The sequence below is a fragment of the Brienomyrus brachyistius genome, chromosome 19 (assembly GCF_023856365.1).
Source record: "Brienomyrus brachyistius isolate T26 chromosome 19, BBRACH_0.4, whole genome shotgun sequence".
In the NCBI taxonomy this organism is placed as follows: domain Eukaryota; kingdom Metazoa; phylum Chordata; class Actinopteri; order Osteoglossiformes; family Mormyridae; genus Brienomyrus; species Brienomyrus brachyistius.
In genome coordinates, this window is record NC_064551.1 from 10,233,275 (window position 1) to 10,246,790 (window position 13,516).

At 46.0% G+C, this 13,516-nt stretch overlaps 1 long non-coding RNA gene across 7 annotated transcripts in view; it reads right to left on the reverse strand.

Moving 5' to 3' along the window:
- Positions 1-13,516, reverse strand: part of LOC125714754 (uncharacterized) — a 36,699-nt gene that overhangs the window by 16,227 nt on the left and 6,956 nt on the right. For 2 of the 7 annotated variants that reach the window (XR_007383830.1, XR_007383827.1), the window contains exon 1: positions 1,325-3,337. The exons of 2 other annotated variants lie outside the window; for them this stretch is intronic. This is a non-coding gene — a long non-coding RNA (uncharacterized LOC125714754). 3 more of the 7 variants (XR_007383833.1, XR_007383832.1, XR_007383829.1) reach the window with 3 other exon arrangements.

Here is a 13,516-nt window from a genome sequence, read left to right on the forward strand (position 1 = left end):
CCCCCCCCAGCCCTGCCATACCACCCAATGGGACTCAGGCTGGGACATGCCTGCTATTGCGAAATGCCTCTACGTTCATTAGCAGGAACGCCAAAGCCAGGGAAGCAGTGGGAGGTTGAGTACGTGTTGGGAAATGATGGCCGGCTGGGTGACATTCCAGCTCGTCTTTGACAGGATACCGAGGAGGATCCCTCCAGAGGCAGTCTTGGGATGAGAGGCCGCCCGAGTCCCACGTCACAAGCGCTGCAGGCCAAGGGCATGTACCGGGAGAGAGTTTCAGTCAAGTTGGATTCCAGCACGTTGGCAAGCGATCAGGATCGGAAGCATTTCGTAACACCCCCGCCGATCAAAATTGCAGCAAAAAAGGACCCGAGGGCTGATTAACAAAATAAGATGTACAGAAAAGGTGGATTTTCATTAAACAAGCAGGGCTTGGTTTCACCCAACCCAGCAATCACCTGCAGCAAGTCAGCCGGCTTCAATAGACGCAGGAATGCGAGTGCGCCGTGGTCCACTTTCACAAATAATCGCTTTCCTCATCTTCCCCTCTTTTGTCCCTTCGAGTCTCTCAGGAAGTGTCGGCATCGTGTTCCGCGAAAACGAGCTACAGTGAAGCCAATTCAACCTTGACGGCAAACCTGTTTCCCTAAAATTCCGCCTTTGTCTTACGAATCATTCCTCGGACATTTCAGGCAGCACTTTTGAGTCGACGGAAGCTCAGAGTTCACCACAGATTGAGCCCCATTTGCAGTGGAAACTACAGAGTCCAAACTGCTTTGCCTCCAGTCACCATCCATACTTGAAATACCCAATGGTGGGCTGCACTATAAAATCTTTAGCAGATTTCCCACGATGCCTTTCTGCTAATGTCTGTAATCCTCACACGATCAGCTTCTCATGTAATACCATTTTCTCCTGTAGCCGGTCTCCTGCGAATCTACGTCAACACCAGTGCTACCACACATCTCAATAGTCACTGTACATTTACATGACTATCTACATGCCGTTACCTCTCAAAAGCAAGGTGCCATAATGAGACGTTCAGAGAGGTCCTCTCCAAAATGGACATAGAATTGAAGCAAAACGGGCACGTCAGCCTTTAAAAACCCCCCTGTAAGAGGAAGTTATTATATTATGAAATAGGTTTTCATTTTGAATCTTTGACTCTTAGCTTAAAAGTCAAAATGAAAAAGAATATTTGTGGGGAAGAGTGTAAAGCACCCAAGGGAAGAACGGGATGATTGGGAAGGTGGAAGAAGCACGGAATCCCGGACAGCCAGTACCAGTGTCCCGAAAGGCGGTTATAATGGCTGGCTGCACCTACCTCGTAGACAGGCCTCGTTTTCACATCTCCCTTGCATCCGAGACTCACCAGACGCCGGCTCTCCTACAGAGGGTCCTCTTACATCGGCGGAGACGCGGCTCCCACCGCCGATGCCGGGACGCTGCCCTAGCCGGGACGGATGGAGCGCCGGCGAGACCGTAACCAAATGAGCAGGACTGGATGTGGCCGGCGCGCAGACGAGGAGCCGGTTGCTATGGTGGGTGGGTGGCAGGGCGTGCTGGCTCACAGCAGGAAGTGAGGACGCAATGCGCACGGGCACTCTTCCGGGGACACCCGCTGATGCAACGGTGCCGAGAAACGGCCGGCGGCGGACATGGACCAAACGGCCAGGAGTACAGACAGACATGGTGACGTGATTGCCAGGATCGATATCAGCACAACAGGGAGAAAAACTACAACAGGAAATATCACTAAGTATTGATCACAAATAAAGACACAGCCTGCATTAATAACTGAGGAAAGAAGTAGTGTAATATGTGTACTGATGCTGCGTCTTAACCACTCTGACTGGTTGCTGCGCTCCATCTTACACCGTTCGGTTATTACCATTTATTGCATTCACTGCTTCGTTTGCTCTGTAAACTGCTAACCACATCAAATTATAAAAAGAAGAAAAAAAATAACCTCAAGAATTAACTGAATTTATGTCCAGATCTTTTACTCGGGGAGACGGCAGAAGCTGGCAGGGGCCTCTGGAAGCCACAGCATCAGCTGCTACGCTTCAGCTTTGCGGTAGCAGATGCTGACCCCGCAGTGACATCGCGCCGTTCGAGGTCTTCAGCGTCGTGTACAAACGGCTGCATGCTCCACATTTCCCGCCTCGTTTGGTGACTTTTCCAAAGCCCCACTAACTTCAATGAGACGCACACCAAGCTTTTTTTTTTGCCTTTGAAACATGTATCAGTTACTCAAAATGGGAATGAACTGGAAAAATTAGCATTTATTTAGCAGATGTTTTTGCGCAGTGACATAAAAGCCCGGATCAGAGAGCAGGATCAGTCGCTGATCAGGCCCAATAGTAAAATCCCCCTTACAGCCATGGGATTCAAACTGAAACCCTTCTGATCTCTACTAACCCAGAGTGTCACACACACTAGAGCAAATGCAAATGCTGACCAATCGTGCCTCCTTCCTCAAAAGACCTGACACAGGAGAAGACAGCATTGCTTACAGGAGTTTTACAGCTGTGCTGCCCTCTTATCTCTGCCACTCACGTACCTGTGGGAGAATCTATGTCCCTCCCCCCACGAAGGAGGTGACTTGTCACGGGTCCTCAACACCCTGCAGAGGTACGTAACACCCTAGTGAAGCATGCCTAGAAAACACACTTACTGATGCCTTAGAGAAGCTACTTTCCAAAGGGTTTAGTTACAACCACTAATAGTCATTAGTGAGTCCCACATGCAGGGAGGTGATATTGTGGATCTTCACATGCTAATATATGGGTTTGCTAAGATAGGAAAGCGAGGGGACAGAGTGTTAACGGGCCTCAGTGTGGTTCACCAACCACTCTACAGACCGCAGCCTATCTGCAGCATCTGAATTCAGAAGCTGGATTTCACTTCCTACTCATTTAAAATTATTTGAATGTGCACATTTGGAACTGGAACCAAACTGGAAGGACTGTACAATGTTACGAGAGGGGTGTCGGGCCCAGAGTATCAGACAGGTAAAATCTGAAGCAGATCTGCTAAATGGCGTGACGAGTCAACAAACAATCATAAACCACACACCGCAGAGCGAACCACAAGATCACCGATGCGACTGCGAGTGAAGCGACACTGGCGACGAAAACGATGGATCCAAATTCACGTGAATCTGTACCAGTTCATGGCGCAGACGCCGTCACTCAGAATGACTTACAGAGTCGGTGCAAATAGCAGGTGCGCATAAATTAGGCAACAGACAATTAGTGTCAGGGCAAGCCTGTAATCAGGGTGGCAAGTGCAGCAGGTCACGCGCAGAGCTGCTGTTTATGTGAGGAGCGAAAATATTTACTCTGCAGTGAGGGAGTGGCGGCACAGTGGTTTGCGATGTGGCCTCGCAGCCGCAGGGTCTGGGGTTCGACTCCCACCCCTAACATGCCTGCAGGGTGTTTGCTCGCTCCTCTGTTGTTCATGTGGGTTTCCTCTGGGTTCTCTGCTTCCTTCTGTAGTCAGAAAACATGTAGTTACTCGAATTGCTGTCTGTACTGTGTGTTCTATACTGGACCGGTATCCAGTCCAGGCTGTGCCCCCTGCTGCCCAGTATAGGTTCCCACTACCCTGTGTTGCATTACAGAGGACGGATGGAGCAAGAAATGGGGGGAAAAAAAAGTACAGAATGCAAATTTACCTTGCGATATTTTCACCCTGAGGCTGCAGATGCCATGCAATTGCAATATAGCCAACACCACACATTAAAATGGATACGTACGTAAAGAGCCATGCAATCAGGACCCAGTGGGAAGTGCAGAGTGAACAATGCATGGACCACATCAATTACCCGAGAAAGCAGGCAAAAATCACAGCGGTTACGGAAATCTCCAATCTGACTTGTTGACAAAGTCACACCAACCACATAAGCCACTGATATAGCTCTAAGCAAAGCCAAACCTACCATAAAAACTATCAATATGGTCCACCCATACAGCAACAATCTGAGCTCCTGCTAATGTTACAATGAATGATTAGGAATTTTTTTTTTTTTTTTAAATCGCTGGGTACATTTCCATCTCAAAGAAAATACCTGTTCTGCGATCATTTTATGGGACGTGATGCACGGTCTGTAACTTCATAAAACAGGTACACAGAATGACTGCCTTACAGGAATGAAATATGACAGGAAAGCAGGCATGGGATGAGTGAGGTATGCTTCCAGAGAACATCGGCAGACCTGGCATTATTGTGAAGCACCCCAAACTCCTCCGGAATGCATCAACACTCTCAGAAGGTGAAATCAGCAGCCAGCAGATGCATGCAGAGGTGACAGTAACCTCACTGCTCTGTTGGACTGGCATATCATGTACTTGGTGTGACTTGATCCACAGCTGGGCTGGAGTGTGATTTTTGCCTAAAAGTTTATTTGGTTGTTTATGGGAGGTGGACTGGCATACAGTTCCGCATTGGAAATGAAATGTCAGCAGAGCCGAGGACAGAAGGGCCCCCCAGCTCTGTTACTGGCCATACGCTGGCGATTTTCCATCACGGTGACATTCAGCGATGAATAAGCCACTGTAGCGGCCTGCCGTACATTAAGTCGACACGCCGGTGAGGATCAGCGGCATGGAGTGGTCAGAATGAGGAATATCCTCCAGTGAGGCAAACAAAAGTCAAAAGCCACCTTTATTGCACATTTCCAAAGCTGTGCCTTCGCTTATACAACTTCCTTAAAGTATTTCAGTACTTCATTATCTGAGCTGAATGAATGAAGCAATTGGCTGGTGGCTGGCTTCTCCATTTCCTCACATGTACAGTGAAACAGGGAACAGGCTCGCACAGGGTCGTGTTTACTACAGCCCGGTCTGACGCAATCGCCCTGCAAGAAGGAACGAAGCGATTAAATGTGTGCTCCTTGCCAGCTCAGGACCTGCTTTGCATGGCTTTTTTTTATCAATATCAATCATATGCAAATTATGTAAATGTCTGCATACTTCTTAGATAGGAAATTTCCATGACAAAACTCTTCTTAAGGGTGACTGGGGAAAGCAGGGAGCGCTGACATGACCCAGCAAGTAGCCATGATACTCCCGTGCTTGGAAGCCCCTGTTCCAGGAGAGGGTGAGCCCCGCCTCATTTGCATAAACATTTGCTAATCAAATCAGCCGGCCACTACCAGCCAATCAGAACCCCAGCCACTGGGGCTTTCTTCCTCATGGCAAGGCTACATTCAAAGTAGACCCCCCTTCAAACATACTTGTGCTTGGGAGTGGGCCCGCGGCGAGGACATAGGTCACCCAGGGAAGGATCCTGATCACTAGCAGAAGTCTGCAAGGGTGAACTGAAGGAGATGTGGACACAAACTATAATTTAAACATTGGTCATCCCCATGGCAACAAGTTAGGGAGGGAACACACTCAAGCAGCCGCGTAGCTTACAAAAACACACCTGCTTTAAGCGTACACACTAATGTTTGGTAGATGGAACCATAGACCATGGAAAAAGGGGAGGGGGGCATGGGAAGGGGCATAAAGTCATGCCCACTCGTCTGTTTGCTTTTGAAAAACTCAGATATAACCCTTTGTTTCAAAAAAAAACAAAAAACCAACGGATACAATTCGGGCTTTTATTTAGAAAGTTTTACTGGATTGTGTGGAATTATTTGCAGGCGATTTTTTCCGTGAGCGTTCTTAATGATGCTCCAGAAGTTTAACGTCACCTGGTCCACAGACGTAACAGCGGCATATAAAGAAAGAACACGTGGCACAGAATGTATTAGATAGCTTTGTAAACGCTGTGCCCACCCCCCAAAGCGCTGTCACAATCGTAAACGGAATCTCTGAAAACGGAGCCAACCAATCAGTGGGACGCAGCATCCCAACTTAGTGAAAACACCAGGTGACCCAAACAGCATACCGTCCTCCCGTTTAACTCAAAAAAATTACTCTTACTAGTCAGCAGTCAGCCGTATTGCAGGTAAATTTTACTAAGCTATTGTTTGTACTCAGATCAAAGCGGGTTCAAAAAAAGGTGCCGGCCAACCATTGGCCGAGGCAGTGGTCCAACCCCCTTTCCGCCCACATGGAGGAAACGTCGGGCTGCACACATAAACACATGCAGAGAAGCACACATGAAATACGATAGGATGCCTATTTTCTAAAAGTCACACAATGCAGGGAAATTCTTCAAGTTCAGCTTTTTCGGTGACAGGGGGGGATTCGCAAAACAGGAGGCCAGTTTGGTTAGCAGAATTAAAGATATTACCCCCCCCCCCCCAAAAAAAAAAAAAAGCTGCAGAGATGCCATATCCAAAGCTAAATTTTCTCATTCTGCTACAAATCCAGGATGCCTTTGGGGAGCAATTACTGAACCTGAGCAAGAGAAGGTTTAGGTTGGACACTTGCAGCTGTTGAATGAAGGCGCCTATTGATACTGCAGCCAGATTAATAATGTCACATAGTAAAAATGTACCAAGAGTATAAGGCAGTTGTAAACAAAGGAAGGTGTGACCAGGGAGAAGCTCCATTTTAACACCTGAAGCAAATAATCACCTGTCACCTCCCCTGCTGGGTGGTGTCTATATTAGCGATCTCTTTGACACACACACACTTTGTCTATACACAAGCAGACTCATTCAAACACACAAAACAGCTCTCACACTCAAGCCAACACACACTAATGCACTCTCGAACAACACACAGACTGCATCATAGGCAAACGCACACAATCAGCCACTCTCTTGAACATTCACTCTCTCTCACACACACACGCCCTAAAACACACAATAATCAGTGTTTGTAATACAGCAAAGGCAGATGAGAAAAAGGAAAATACACTGGAAGAGGCTTTGAGGCTTAACACTGTGCAGTTTCAACAAGGCTTTCTTTGCATCAACTTTGATACTAAACGAAATATTACTGGAATCATGGCTTTACGCTGCACCTCTTTATATCAGTAGATTGTCATAAAACTAAGAAAATGACAGACGCTGATCCTAACAGAAAGCAAGCTGCACAGAGGCGCAAAATAAATTAACCCTTCATCTGCCAAGAGCAGTTACTTATTCATATGAAAACTGTGCTTTCTATTCCTGTGTGAGTTACTGTATCATCGTCTGGAAAACACCTGTTTCAGAGTCACGGAATTAGTCAAAAAGGACTGAACCCAAACAGGCCTCCCCTGCAGAACCCTGTTTATACATTATCTTGATGTTTTGCATCTAAAACTCTTTCAGCAGGTGGCATTCTTTACATAATGAAGAGCTTGGCAACAGTGTGGTTCAGGTTGAGCATCTTATGGGTTAATGCAGGCCCAAGACCACTATAGCAGGTGCTTTTATTTGGGGAACACTTAGAATCCTCACTGTGTACAGAGAAGACTTCCACAAAAAGGGACAAGCGCTGTTAACTTTGCAAGTTCGTGAAAAACCGCCCAATCTCCATGACACGTGACTAATGTCAAAGCCGTCAGCAACGCCTCCAGGTACGCTTACAAGAAGGGCACCTCGTGTCCCTACTTCCTACTGAAGTAAATGAAAAATCAGGAGCATTGTTCATGCCCACTGGATAGAATGAGAAAGGAGAACTAGCTTTTCAGGGGAATGTTGTTCCGCTTTTCCAAAAACGAGACAAGATGGTGAAGAACTTCCCTCCAAGTTCTCTAGCCTCCACGACAGAGATCCAAAAGGGAGCGTGCATGACCTACAGTAACCGTGCATGAGATGCAATGACCCCAAAACATACATATATGTGAGGGATTTGTATCTGAGAGACATGACAGATAAATGACTCGAATCTGTAGATATGGGTGCGCCCATCGGATGCTCTGGTCAAAGCTATTGCTGACATGGGTAAACGAGCAGGCGCTTCTTACAGCTTGCTGATGACTCACCTACTCCATCAGTCTGTAAGAAAAAACTCTGGAGTTCAAAATCAGCATCTCAGCACACGGCGCGGGCCTCGCTAATGACTAAAAAGTAGAAGTGAAATGATTAACCCTTTCGCAGCCAGATGTAGCATAACTGCCGCCTGCAAGAAAAAACTCAAGTTCTTAAACAAAAAGAAATAGCAGAATGACAGAAGCAGACCGCACCATTTTCGTATTAGTGACAGGGCCGCGAATGCAAGAACTCCACAAGGCTGAGTCGTGGTCACAAAATTAATAATTCTCAGCATCTGACAGGTTGTGCCGTATTCTGCGGTTCTTGAAAGATGTACCGGTAAAGAAAGGGTTAACCAAGAAAAGATTCCTAATCTGTACTTTCTCAGGCTTTTTCCCATGCTGCCAAGGGACATACGCACACAGTATATGAAATCAAGGTGACCGCTGGAACAAAACGAGGCGTCTATCTGGTCCGTGTCACCATATCATCTGAAATAGCCGGCAGAATTCTGGTCCCTGGGAACCAGGAATGTGCATTTCAGCTTAAACTGTCCCTACAAACCCAGCAAGAAAAACCCTCAGGCCAGGTAGCTGTTTTTCTAATACGTACATTGTGAAATAAGCATTAAAGCCATCTGAGTGTGGCAATAAGAACCATGAATAGATGCTAAGGCGTGAGCTGACCCCACCCCGTACTAAGTGAGGTGAAGCACCTGCCTCATCACATTACGCAGCGCAAACACCGATGACCTCGACGCCTCCAGCGGCCTGAACAAAAGCCCACGGCGTTCTCAGCCTTCTCTGACTGTCCCGAACGTGATTCTCATTTCTGAATTCGTAACCGGTAGCTTTTTAGTCACTGAATCTTCGGCTTTTCATGAGGCAGCAGGTGACTAAGCGCTTAGTACTCCGTTGCTTGTAGAAGCGTAAGAAAGTGAATCGGATGAGAGCATTGTTTGTCCGCTGCGCTGTTAAAGAAATGACACATCCGGTAACATATCCTCAAACCTGATGTAACTGCTAAGCTACTTATTCACTGGGGTAATTGGTACACAAAGAATGTCAAACACAGTCAGGAACAAGACGCACGGCTTAAGATCAGTCTGGTCCTGCAGCAAGGAGGGGACACTATTCAGCGTCAGGACCATGGCGCAAAGCAGTTAGCCTGAATGCTTAACCCTCTGTTCATACAGATTTGTTGTCTTAATTATACGGCGGCTATGAGCAAACCTGACATTCATTTGTGCTACAAAGTGCACAGGGCATGTCTTGCTGTAAGGACAAGGCCTCAAGCGCACAGTGCGACAGTGACACCTTCCCTGATCCATCTGAGAAGCTCAGAGACTAAAGGGGTAGAAAAGGTCATACGAGTCCCATGAGCCTTTGTAGCCGATGGGGCAATAAGAATGTATATCAGGGATCTTCAAAAAAAACTGGCCCTCGATTCCAAATCCAGGCCATGTTTTCAGCTGTCCCAGGTATTTAGTTTAATGATTGATTATTCTGATTGGCCAGAGGCTTCACACCCGGGTCACAGGTTAAGGAAGGCTGAAAAGTCCGCAGTGCTCGTACCTTGAGGACTGTGATTTAAATGGCTCTAATGTATATTACTTTTTAATACTTATACACCCTAATCCTTAGCACGTGATCCCTGTGAATTGAACTCTGCATTAATTCATAATACAGAGGTAAAATTTGTAATCGATAACAATTATACCAAAAATCTGGGAAAAAAAAGTAATACATAGTTGAGAACCTGAGTGAACTGCAGGGGGCGATCTTCATAACGGATGTGGTGGTGTGATCTGAGCAGATGCCACAACCAGGCCCTGACCCACCTGCACACACTGGCCAGGGACTGTCCCAGGGACATGGAATGGCACTGGGTTTATTCAAATATAGAGCAAGATAAGGCACAAATGCTGCTATTTGCTAGCGAATTTTAAAAAGAAGTATTCAGGGCCCACTGCTGTGAGGCTACATGGATTTTTGTAAAGCGACTCCATGCTGATGCTGGGCAGACAGCAGCGGAAGTGTGGCGATTAGCCCAGGGAGTCTGCTGTGTTTGCTGGGTAAATATTTACAGTTCAAGCAGCACCTCCATGATCTGATTAGACACTGGAAGGCAACACCTCACATGTCCATCTACGACAAATTCATGGCGGGGTTTCGGTATCGCCAACCAGCCAGATCTGCATGTTTCTCTCCCAGATGCATCGTGGGGCAAGAGGTCATCCTTCAGAGGAAGTATTCGGGCCCAGTATCTAGACAGTGGGATCTAGACTAATCCCAGTCTGCAGAAGAAATCCCACCAGTAAGCAGGCAATCCCACCAATGAGAGAGTAACCGGCAGGTTATGCTCAATTAAAACCCACCTTGGTTTTCTCACAGAAAACAAAACAGAGAGACTTTTATTGCTTTGAACGTGTTACTATTTAACACCTGCCTTAATAATGTTCAACAATCAATAACACCGTAAAAGCACAATGCCAGATAGAGGCTGGCCAGTCAAACTGCTGCCCTGAATTTAAAATCCTTGTGTTGCTCATTTTCAATGCAAAGCAGCAGGCATGCAAATTCTCCTCAGAGTTCCCGGGTAGCACCTGTTGGGCCCACCCCCTCTAATAAACCGGGGGCATCGCTGGGCCTCCATCACAACAGCTTTGAATACTAAGGAGACTGTCGTGGATAACTTCCTTAAAACAAAGCTAGAACTGCTTTTTAAGGACCTTATAGCCCTTGTTTTATAAGACGGCTCAGTCACTCTCTTAACCTTCTAGATGCCGTGTCTTACTCAGCCACCGGTCACAACAGCTAACTTAAAGATGCAGTTACACTCAAGTACAAACCATGAAAAAACAGTGACTGCATGAAATACATGAACCGTTATGACTAATGATGAACGGACATGGGATCAGTACATAATGAACACTTAGTGTCTGGATAATTAATATACAAGTGTTACCAAATGTTTTATTAGTGACTACCGCAAGTGTAATAATAGGTACACAGAATTTCCCTATAATCTCCCATAAATCTATATGACTTAAAAACTTTAATTTTACTCTAAAATATCATAATATGACATTAGTACTTCACAGACATTATCTGTCATTCAGGTAGCTGATCTCTATAGCGTAGTGACTGTAGAAGTTCTTGTTTTGACACTATGTTATGCAGAGACCAATCAGCAAAACAATGGCGCCCCCTGCTGGAATTCAGAAGTTACAACCAGTACTCTAAAATATTGTTTTGTTTTTTTTTTTGTTACAGTAAAGCAGAGCTTTATGCTCCCCCAGCCCCTACCTCCAATCCGACCACAAACTGCAGCTGCTTCTGATGGGCCCGTGGACTGAATGCTAACCTGGAGATTCAGGTGACAGGATGGGCCCTGGGCTGAGAACCCAAACCCTTCTGTATTCAGACACACCGACACTAAGACATGTCTTCACACACATGCCAGGAGGTGGGGACTCTTTAACATCACAACTTTGAATGGACTTGATCCACACACCTATGCATATGCGCTACAGCGATTCATCAGCTTTTCCAGAGCCATCTTTGTATTTCTTACCAGGGAGGGACCCTCGTGAACTGCAAGGAAGCATTTCAATTGCAGATGTCATGTTACTGAAAAGAAAAACTGGGTCACTCTCCCTCCCCAAGGATGACTCAGTGGGGTGCAGCCTTCCTAGACAAAGCTGCTTACATGAGAAAATTCAGCAATGGGAAACCACCTGCTGTTAGAATGGCATACGCGGTAAATGGCGGGCCACCTACATGGCCGGCAAAAGGCAGCTTCTCAGGGAGACAGGATGCCTCAGTCCACATATGCACAACTCAGCGATGACCCGTCTCCTTCCATGATCGTGTCGCTAAAACTTCCACCTAACACTTCGAGGTTTTCCTCCCTGCCGGCATGTAAGGCGCACGCCAGTGAGAAAAGAACCGCTAGCGTGTGAAAAACAGCTTCTTTCCAGTTAGATGGAAAGGGGAAGCTCAGGCGACAAGTGGCCTTCCTCATACCACAGTGGCACCGTACGAATCACCCCCAGTCCCAAACGGATCACTCCCCATTGGTGGCTTGGTCGAAGATCCATATGAAGAGGCTGTTCTGTGGCAGCCTGTGACCTTTGCGGGAAGTCGAAGCCAGAGAATACAGGGTTCGACGGGGACAGCCAGAGAAAAGCAACAGCACAGCTTTCATTAGCTTCCAAGGGCTGTCCAACTTCCAGCTTCAGGGTCATTCTACACCTGTGGTGCAGTACTCCGTGCCTGAGAAGAGAGGACACTAGCGCCCCCTGCTGAGGCAGTGAACACAAACTGAACTTTCACCACAGGGTAAGACAGGACTGGTGCACGGTCAGAACAGCCAAGCATCTAAGGGCAGCTTAAGACCACTATTCTCAGCTCTACAGCCTCAACCACACTGTCAAAGAGTGTCAGTAGACACAAGAGGCTTAAAATGCAAAGATCTATGTTACACGCGTCTCTAAGCACCCAACAATGTGCTGTGCCAGGCATTTTCTTTACTCATCTTTTTTTCTTTTACTTCCTGTTCCTCTTCCTTCACCTCCAGGCTCTGCATCTCCTCTCCTCTGTGAAATCTGAGAACGTACTCCTCCTTATGAGCTACACGCTCCCATTTCTATTTTCCAGGAATCTTAAGGTTCTGCCATATAACCTAAAGGAACAAATACCTTGATATAAAGCTAGAAAAGCATTTCAGCCAAGAGCAGAGAAAAGTACATTTTCTCTCCAGTATATACGTAACACAGAAGGTGCTAAACAATTGATAAATTGCTGATAAATTGTTCTAACCCAGGATATAATTTTTCAATACATAATCCCTCTAATATTCTCAGTCAATACACTGAAACGTAATTTAAAATTCATAAATCAGTATTCAAACCTGCATTCTTGTACAAAAATGTGATATATATCTATATATACATATATCACACACACACACACACACACACACACATATATATATATGTGTGTGTGTGTGTGTGTGTGTGTGTGTGTGTGTGTGTGTGTAAATAAATTAATGGTACCACCAAAGACCGTTCACAGGATGTCAGCAGTACAGTAAGACAAAATGGTTTAAGAATGTTCAAAGAACATTGACTTCCAGAAGAAACGTGGTCAGAGCTATAAACTCAACTGCCAACGCAGATCAAAGTCTAGATATTCAAGGTAGTCTGGCAACAAGAATATTATTAAAATAATTTCCATTCACGGAAAGAAAAAAAAAACATAAAAGCTATCAGACACACAGCTAAAAATGGTATTATCACAGAAAAAAAAATCCCTACAGTAATGTAGCCACACAACAATAACAAAAACAATCACTGGCGTTTAACCCATCCTGTATCGGTACACCAAGAATATCCGCTCCACACGAAGTGTCACAGGTTAAAAGGATGTGGTTTCACCCAGGTTATAGGAGAACATCTAAAGATTAAAGGGTCATGGAACAACGTGCAAACCGCAACATTCGTTTAAAACTTGCTACGCACTGAATCCGATAAACTGTTTCCCATCGTTCCAGCAGGTGTTATGCTGGACGGTGCGTCTCCCTCGCTTGCCTTGGATACTCTCGGCCCATTTCACAGCAAGGAAACCGTCGATGGACATTTTCAAAAATGAG